Here is a 9,211-nt window from a genome sequence, read left to right on the forward strand (position 1 = left end):
TAGTTCTTTATTAAAATAAAATGAATCACAACCACGCTGCATTTTGGTCCGCTCCCCCTTCCCACAACAAAAGCCGTGACACTAACTCTATACCCTGTGTTGTCGTCAGTCTAACTCTATACCCTGTGTTGTCGTCAGTCTAACTCTATACCCTGTGTTGTCGTCAGTCTAACTCTATACCCTGTGTTGTCGTCAGTCTAACTCTATACCCTGTGTTGTCGTCAGTCTAACTCTATACCCTGTGTTGTCATCAGTCTAACTCTATACCCTGTGTTGTCATCAGTCGAACTCTATACCCTGTGTTGTCGTCAGTCTAACTCTATACCCTGTGTTGTCATCAGTCTAACTCTATACCCTGTGTTGTCGTCAGTCTAACTCTATACCCTGTGTTGTCATCAGTCTAACTCTATACCCTGTGTTGTCGTCAGTCTAATTCTATGTTGTGTGTTGTCATCAGTCTAACTCTATACCCTGTGTTGTCGTCAGTCTAACTCTATCCTGTGTGTTGTCGTCAGTCTAATTCTATCCTGTGTGTTGTCGTCAGTCTAACTCTATCCTGTGTGTTGTCGTCAGTCTAACTCTATACCCTGTGTTGTCGTCAGTCTAACTCTATACCCTGTGTTGTCGTCAGTCTAACTCTATACCCTGTGTTGTCGTCAGTCTAACTCTATACCATGTGTTGTCGTCAGTCTAACTCTATACCCTGTGTTGTCGTCAGTCTAACTCTATCCTGTGTGTTGTCGTCAGTCTAACTCTATACCCTGTGTTGTCATCGGTCTAACTCTATACCCTGTGTTGTCATAAGTCTAACTCCTTACCCTGTGTTGTCATCAGTCTAACTCTATACCCTGTGTTGTCATCAGTCTAACTCTATACCCTGTGTTGTCATCAGTCTAACTCTATACCCTGTGTTGTCGTCAGTCTAACTCTATACCCTGTGTTGTCGTCAGTCTAACTCTATACGCTGTGTTGTCATCAGTCTAACTCTATACCCTGTGTAGTCGTCAGTATAACTCTATACCCTGTGTTGTCGTCAGTCTAACTCTATACCCTGTGTTGTCCTCAGTCTAACTCTATACCCTGTGTTGTCGTCAGTCTAACTCTATACCCTGTGTTGTCGTCAGTCTAACTCTATACCCTGTGTTGTCATCAGTCTAACTCTATCCTGTGTGTTGTCGTCAGTCTAACTCTATACCCTGTGTTGTCGTCAGTCTAACTCTATACCCTGTGTTGTCGTCAGTCTAACTCTATACCCTGTGTTGTCGTCAGTCTAACTCTATACCCTGTGTTGTCATCAGTCTAATTCTATACCCTGTGTTGTCGTCAGTCTAACTCTATACCCTGTGTTGTCGTCAGTCTAACTCTATACCCTGTGTTATCATCAGTCTAACTCTATACCCTGTGTTGTCGTCAGTCTAACTCTATATTGTGTGTTGTCGTCAGTCTATTTCCAAATGCTCGGTAGTTAAACGTTAAGTCATGTCCAATGTACAGACAAGACATAGTAGGAGTCGAGCAGGATTTTTTGTATTTTGAAAATCACTTATCTTCCTCCTCTATCTTTACCAGGATACATTTCTATAAAGGACTCAGAGCAGCTTGGAAGATGAGGAGAAGGAGAGGAATCTGATCTAACCCGTAGCATGGCAACAGATAGGGGACTGTCCCAATTGACACCCTATTGCTCTACAGCCTACTCCCTTTGACCAGGGCCCCAGAAAAGGAAACACTGCACCTTTTGGCACAAGCCCAAGGTGTCGCTCCTGCTGTTGCCTCATGAAATTGGACAGCTGAAGCTGGTAGAGGTCTTTAATACCAGCGCCAGACAGAAGGAATACTGTGATCTTCAACATTATCTAACAGACAGACAGACAGACAGAATACTGTGTTCTTCAAAACCAGCTAATAGACAGACAGATAGAACCCTGTGTTCTTCAACACCAGCTAACAGACAGACAGACAGACTGACAGAATACTGTGTTCTTCAACACTAGCTAATAGACAGACAGATAGAACCCTGTGTTCTTCAACACTAGCTAATAGACAGACAGATAGAACCCTGTGTTCTTCAACACTAGCTAACAGACAGATAGACAGACAGAATACTGTGTTCTTCAACACTAGCTAATAGACAGACAGATAGAACCCTGTGTTCTTCAACACTAGCTAACAGACAGACAGACAGAATACTGTGTTCTTCAACACTAGCTAATAGACAGACAGATAGAACCCTGTGTTCTTCAACACTAGCTAACAGACAGATAGACGGAACCCTGTGTTCTTCAACACTACCTAACAGACAGATAGACGGAACCCTGTGTTCTTCAACACTAGCTAACAGACAGGCAGATAGAACCCTGTGTTCTTCAACACTAGCTAATAGACAGACAGAGAGAACCCTGTGTTCTTCAACACTAGCTAACAGGCAGACAGATAGAACCCTGTGTTCTTCAACACTAGCTAACAGACAGACAGACAGAATACTGTGTTCTTCAACACTAGCTAACAGACAGATAGACGGAACCCTGTGTTCTTCAACACTAGCTAATAGACAGACAGATAGAACCCTGTGTTCTTCAACACTAGCTAACAGACAGATAGACGGAACCCTGTGTTCTTCAACACTTTAAGACTGGCGGACTGCAATAGCATCGAATTGTCCCCGTGATATGCAACTGTTCAGGGAAGTCAGGAACCAATACACACAGTCAGTCAGGAAAGCAAAGGCTAGCTTTTTCAGGCAGAAATGTGCATCCTGTAGCTCTCACTCCAAAAAGTTCTGGGACACAGTAAAGTCCATGGAGAACAAGAGCACCTCCTCCCAGCTGCCCACTGCACTGAAGCTAGGGAACACGGTCACCACCGATAAATCCATGATAAACGAAAACTTCAACAAGCATTTCTCAGCGGCTGGCCATGCCTTCCTCCTCGGCCAACAGCTCCACCCCCCGCGCAGCTACTCGCCCAGGCCTCTCCAGGTTCTCCTTCACCCAAATCCAGATAGCAGATGTTCTGAAAGAGCTGCAAAACCTGGACCCGTACAAATCAGCTGGGCTTGACAATCTGGACCCTCTATTTCTGAAACTATCCGCCGCCATTGTCACAACCCCTATTACCAGCCTGTTCAACCTCTCTTTCATATCGTCTGAGATCCCCAAGGACTGGAAAGCTGCCGCAGTCATCCCCCTCTTCAAAGGGGGAGACACCCTGGACCCAAACTGTTACAGACCGATATCCATCCTGCCCTGCCCCAGCTAAGGTCTTCGAAAGCCAAGTTAACCTCTTGATGCTCTGGGGGCGCTATTTCATTTTTGGATGAAAAACGTTCCCGTTTTAAACAAGATATTTTGTCACAAAAAGATGCTCGACTATGCATATAATTGATAGCTTTCGAAAGAAAACACTCTGACGTGTCCAGAACTACCAAGATATTTTCTGTGCGTGCCCTAGAACGTGAGCTTCAGGTAAAACCAAGATGAGACGGCATCCAGGAAATGAGCAGGATTTTTGAGGCTCTGTTTTCCATTGTCTCCTTATATGGCTGTGAATGCGAGAGGAGTAAGTCTGCCCTTTCTGTCGTTTCCCAAGGTGTCTGCAGCATTGTGACGTATTTGTAGGCATATCATTGGAAGATTGACCATAAGAGACCACATTTACCAGGTGTCCGCCCGGTGTCCTGCGCCGAAATTGGTGCGCAAAAGTCAGCTGCAAGTATTTTTCCATGGAATTTAGAGAAGAATGCAAGCTTCCACGAACGATACATCAATGAAGAGATATGTGAAAAAACACCTTGAGGATTGATTCCAAACAACGTTTGCCATGTTTCGGTCGATATTATGGAGTTAATTCGGAAAAAGTTTGACGTTGTAGGTGACTGAATTTTCGGTTCGTTTCGGTAGCCAAATGCGATGTACAAAACGGAACGATTTCTCCTACACACAGACGCTTTCAGGAAAAACTGCGCATTTGGTATGTAACTGAGAGTCTCCTCATTGAAAACATCCGAAGCTCTTCAAAGGTAAATGATTTTATTTATTTATCTGGTTTTTGTGAAAATGTTGCGTGCTAAATGCTACTCAAAATGCTAAGCTAGCTTAGCATACTCTTACACAAATTAGTCAATTTCTATGGTTCAAAAGCATTTTTTGAAAATCTGAGATGACAGTGTTGTTAAGAAAAGGCTAAGCTTGAGAGCAGACGCATTATTTTCATTTTATTTGCGATTTTCAGAAATCGTTAACGTTGCGTTATGCTAATGAGCCTGAGGCTTTAGTCACGATCCCGGATCCGGGATGGGGAGTTTCAACAGGTTAATAAACAGATCACTGACCATCTCGAATCACACCGTACCTTCTCCACTGTGCAACTTGTTTTCCGAGCCGGTCACGGGTGCATCTCAGCCATGCTAAAGGTACTAAATGATACCATAACCTCCATCGATAAAAGACAACAGTGTGCAGCTGTATTCATTGACCTGGCCAAGGCTTTCGACTCTGTCAATCACCATATTCTTATCGGCAGACTCCGTAGCCTCGGTTTTTCTGATGACTGCCTTGCCTGGTTCTCCAACTACTTTGCAGACAGAGTTCAGTGTGTCAATCTGAGGGCATGCTGTCCGGTCCTCTGGCAGTCTCTATGGGGGTGCGACAGGGTCAGGGTTCAATTCTCGGGCCGACTCTTTTCTCTGTATATATCAATGATGTTGCTCTTGCTGCGGGCGATTCCCTGATCCACCTCTATACAGACGACACCATTCTGTATACTTCTGGCCCTTCCATGGACACTGTGCTAACTAACCTCCAAACAACTTTCAATGCCATACAACACTCCTTCCGTGGCCTCCAACTGCTCTTAAACGCTAGTAAAACCAAATGCATGCTTTTCAACCGCTCGATTCCTGCACCCGCACGCCCGACTAGCATCACCACCCTGGATTGTTCCGACCTAGAATATGTGGACATCTATAAGTACCTAGGTGTCGGGCTAGACTGTAAACTCTCCTTCCAGACTCATATCAAACATCTCCAATCCAAAATCAAATCTAGAATCGGCTTTCTATTTCGCAAAAAAGCCTGACTATCCTACCGATCCTCGGGGTCGGGGGTCACAATGTCACAATGTCATTTCCCTGCATTGTGTATAGATCACCAGGCTCTCAGCAGTAATGTATATTCAGCAGCTATTCACAATCAAGGATTTTCCAACCCTTCCAAAATAAAGAGAGGAAAGAAGAATTGGATTGGACCATCTGTTAACGAATCAGAGCACAACCAAATAGTGGTTATTTTACAAGCTGATTAGATCCACCGTTGTCAGAGTTCTATAGCCATTTGGATTTCCCACTTGCGTACAATGTTTAATGATAATGACAGGCAACACTGGACACCTCTACATTTGATACTGCTTTGGTTTAATGATAAACCCGTTCTATATACAAGGGGAGGCAGGTAGCCTGGTGGTTAGAGGCAGGTAGCCTGGTGGTTAGAGGCAGGTAGCCTAGTGGTTAGAGCACTGGGCCAGTAACCGAAAGGCTGCTAGATCGAATCCCCCGAGCTGACAAGGTAAACATCTGTCGTTCTGCCCCTGAACGTGGCAGTTAACCCACTGTTCCTAGACCATCATTATAAACTTAACTGACTTGCCTGGTTAAATTAAAAAATAATGATAATGACCACAAGGAGCTGCTGGGTGAATGCTGCATTAATAACATGCAGACTTCTACTGCTAATAATACACTATCATTCAACACCATGCATCTTAAGGAATGCACAAATACGATATTTATTCATTTACAGTATATGTTGCAAACACCTTTATGAACCCTCTATAAAGCAGGTTTAAGTTTGATTAAAGTGTAAACAACCTGCTAACCTAGCAGTTAACAAGGCTAATAGATGTCAAAAGACAGAACAGGATTGAATTACCAAGGTGAGATAGGATAAGCTTATCACAAACCTGAGAGCGAATGAGAGAGAGAGAGAGAGAGAGAGAGACAGAGAGAGAGAGACAGAGAGACAGAGGGAGAGAGAGAGAGAGAGAAAGAGAGAGAGAGAAAGAGAGAGAGAGACAGATAGAGAGAGAGAGAAAGAAAGAGAGAGAGAAAGAGGGAGAAAGAGAGAGAGAGAGAGAGGGAGAAAGAAAGAGAGAGAGAGAGACAGACAGACAGACAGACAGAGGGAGAGAGGGAGAGAGGGAGAGAGAGAGAGAGAGAGAGAGAGAGAGAGAGAGAGAGAGAGAGAGGGAGAGAGAGAGAGAGAGAGAGAGAGAGAGAGAGAGAGAGAGAGAGAGGGGGGGGGAAGAGCGTGAGAGAGTGAACGAGAGACAGAGCATGGTCCTGGTCAGAAGTTAGGCCCTTGGTATTAATCACCTCTCTTCAGATCTGAGGATAGTTCAGAATGTAATGAACACCATGCAGGATTCCATTAGCTGGAGCAGGAAGGTAGAGCTGTACAAGGTGATGGCTCACTCCCAAATGACACCTATTCCAATAAGGGCCCTGGTCAAAAGTAGTGCACTTTATAGGGTGAATTTGGGATGAGCAGCGATGTGTGAAAGAAGATTCAATTAAATGTAGAGAATGAAGATATGTGTTGCGGACAGAGAGCTGCTGTAAATTCAGAAAGGTGTCGGAGAGAAGCTTTTGAAAGTCAGGAAGTTCTATTAAATGATATTGGCCAAGCAGTGTTAACTACCTAAGAACACACTCAATACATACCGGGGTGTTTGTAGCACACACAAAGGTGAGTTGAACTCTTCAATTCAGACAAGGTGTGGGCGTACGTGTGGGTGTTGTTACATACTGTAATATATGTATACTGAAGTACATTGAATTCTCTCACTCAAAGTAATGAGCTGCATCTTTCCAATTGCATTGCAGACTGCAGGCAAGCGGGCAGCATTGAATGGTAAAAGCTTTGATCCCACCCATAGTAACACAACTCAGCACGCCCCTGATCAATACATTGTCTTGGACTAAAAATACCACTGTTCAATAGATTGTTTTGGACTATAAACTAATGTAGATGTAAATTTGCAACAATCCCATATTATGAATCTGAACAGACCAGGAGTCTGGAGAGATTATTGGCCTGAACAGATTATACATCTGAACAGACTAGGAGTCTGGAGAGATTATTGGCCTGAACAGATTATACATCTAAACAGACTAGGACTCTGGAGAGATTATTGGCCTGAACAGATTATACATCTAAACAGACTAGGAGTCTGGAGAGATTATTGGCCTGAATAGATTATACATCTGAACAGACTAGGAGTCTGGAGAGATTATTGGCCTGAACAGATTATACATCTGAACAGACTAGGAGTCTGGAGAGATTATTGGCCTGAACAGATTATACATCTGAACAGACCAGGAGTCTGGAGAGATTATTGGCCTGAACAGATTATACATCTGAACAGACTAGGAGTCTGGAGAGATTATTGGCCTGAACAGATTATACATCTGAACAGACCAGGAGTCTGGAGAGATTATTGGCCTGCACAGATTATACATCTAAACGGACTAGGAGTCTGGAGAGATTATTGGCCTGCACAGAAAATAAATCTTAACAGAGCATGAATCTGAACAAAGTATGAGACTGGACAGATTATGGGCCTGAACAGACTAGGATTCTGAACAGATTATGGGTCTGAAATGAGTATGATCAGAGTATGAATTTTAACAGAGTATGACACTGGACAGATTATTGTTTTGAACAGTGTATGAGTTTGAACAGATTATGGGTCTGAACAGAGTATGAGTCTAAATAGAGTTTGAGTCTGAACAGATTATTGTTTTGAACAGATTATGAGTCTGGACAGAGTACTGTATTGAACAGAGAATGAGTCTGGATAGATTATGGACCTGAACAGAGTATGAGTCTGAACAGAGTATGAGCCTGAACAAAGTATGAGACTGGACTGATTATGGGCTTGAATGGAGTATGAGCCTGAACATACCAGGGTTCTGGACAGATTATTGGTCTGAACAGATTATCAATCTGGACAGATTATGGGTCAGAACAGAGCATGACTGAACATATTATGAGTCTGAACAGAGTATGAGACTGGACAGATTATGGACCTGAACAGAGTATGAGACTGGACAGATTATGGGTCTGAACAGAGTATGAGACTGGACAGATTATGAGTCTGAACAGAGTATGAGGAGGAGTCTGGAAATATTATGGACTTGAACAGGAACATGAGGACTGAGCACGTTCCCCATTCTCATCGACTGGGCTGTAATGAACCATGATAGTTTGCTGGTGCTGTGGACATTAAGTAACTTGAATCTCTCAACCTGCTCCACTACAGCCTCTTTGATGAGAATGGGTGCGTGCTCGGTCCTCCTTTTCCTGTAGTCCACAATCATCTCCTTTGTCTTTATCACGTTGAGGGACAGGTTGTTATCCTGGCAACACTCGGCCAGGTCTGACCTCCTCCCTCTAGGCTGTCTCATCATTGTCGGTGATGAGGCCTACCACTGCTGTGTCGTCGGTAAACATAATGAGGGTATTAGAGTCATGCCAGGCCGTGCTGTCATGGTTGAACAGGGAGTACAGGAGGGGACTGAGCACGCACCCCTGAGGAGCCCCCATGTTGAGGATCAGCGTGGCGGATGTGTTGTTACCAACCCTTACCACCTGGGGGCAGCCTGTCATGAAGTCCAGGATCCAATTGCAGAGGAAGGTGTTTAGTCCTAGGGTCCTTAGCTTAGTGATGAGCTTTGAGGGTGCTATGGTGTTAAACGATGAACAGTAGTCAATGAACAATGAACAGCATTCTCAGATATGTGTTCTTTTTGTCCAGGTGGGAAAGGGCAGTGTGGAGTGCAATAGAGATTGCATCATCTGTGCATCTGTGCATCTGTTAGGGTGGTATGCAATTGTACTGGGTCTAGGGTTTCTGGGATAATGGCATTGTTGTGAGCCATGACAAGCCTTTCAAAGCACTTCATGGCTACATGTCAGTAGTCATTTAGGCAGGTTACCTTAGTGTTCTTGGGCACAGGGACTATGGTGGTCTGCATGAAACATGTTGGTATTACAGACTCAGTCAGGAACAGGTTGAAAATGTCACTTGCCAGTTGGTCAGCGCATGCTCGGGGTACACATCCTGGTAATCTGTCTTGCCCTGCGGCCAGACCTGTTTAAAGGTCTTACTCACATTGGCTACGGAGAGTGTGATCGTTGTCCAGAACAGTTGATGC

Source organism: Oncorhynchus masou, chromosome 9 (assembly GCF_036934945.1).
Source record: "Oncorhynchus masou masou isolate Uvic2021 chromosome 9, UVic_Omas_1.1, whole genome shotgun sequence".
NCBI classification, from domain to species: domain Eukaryota; kingdom Metazoa; phylum Chordata; class Actinopteri; order Salmoniformes; family Salmonidae; genus Oncorhynchus; species Oncorhynchus masou.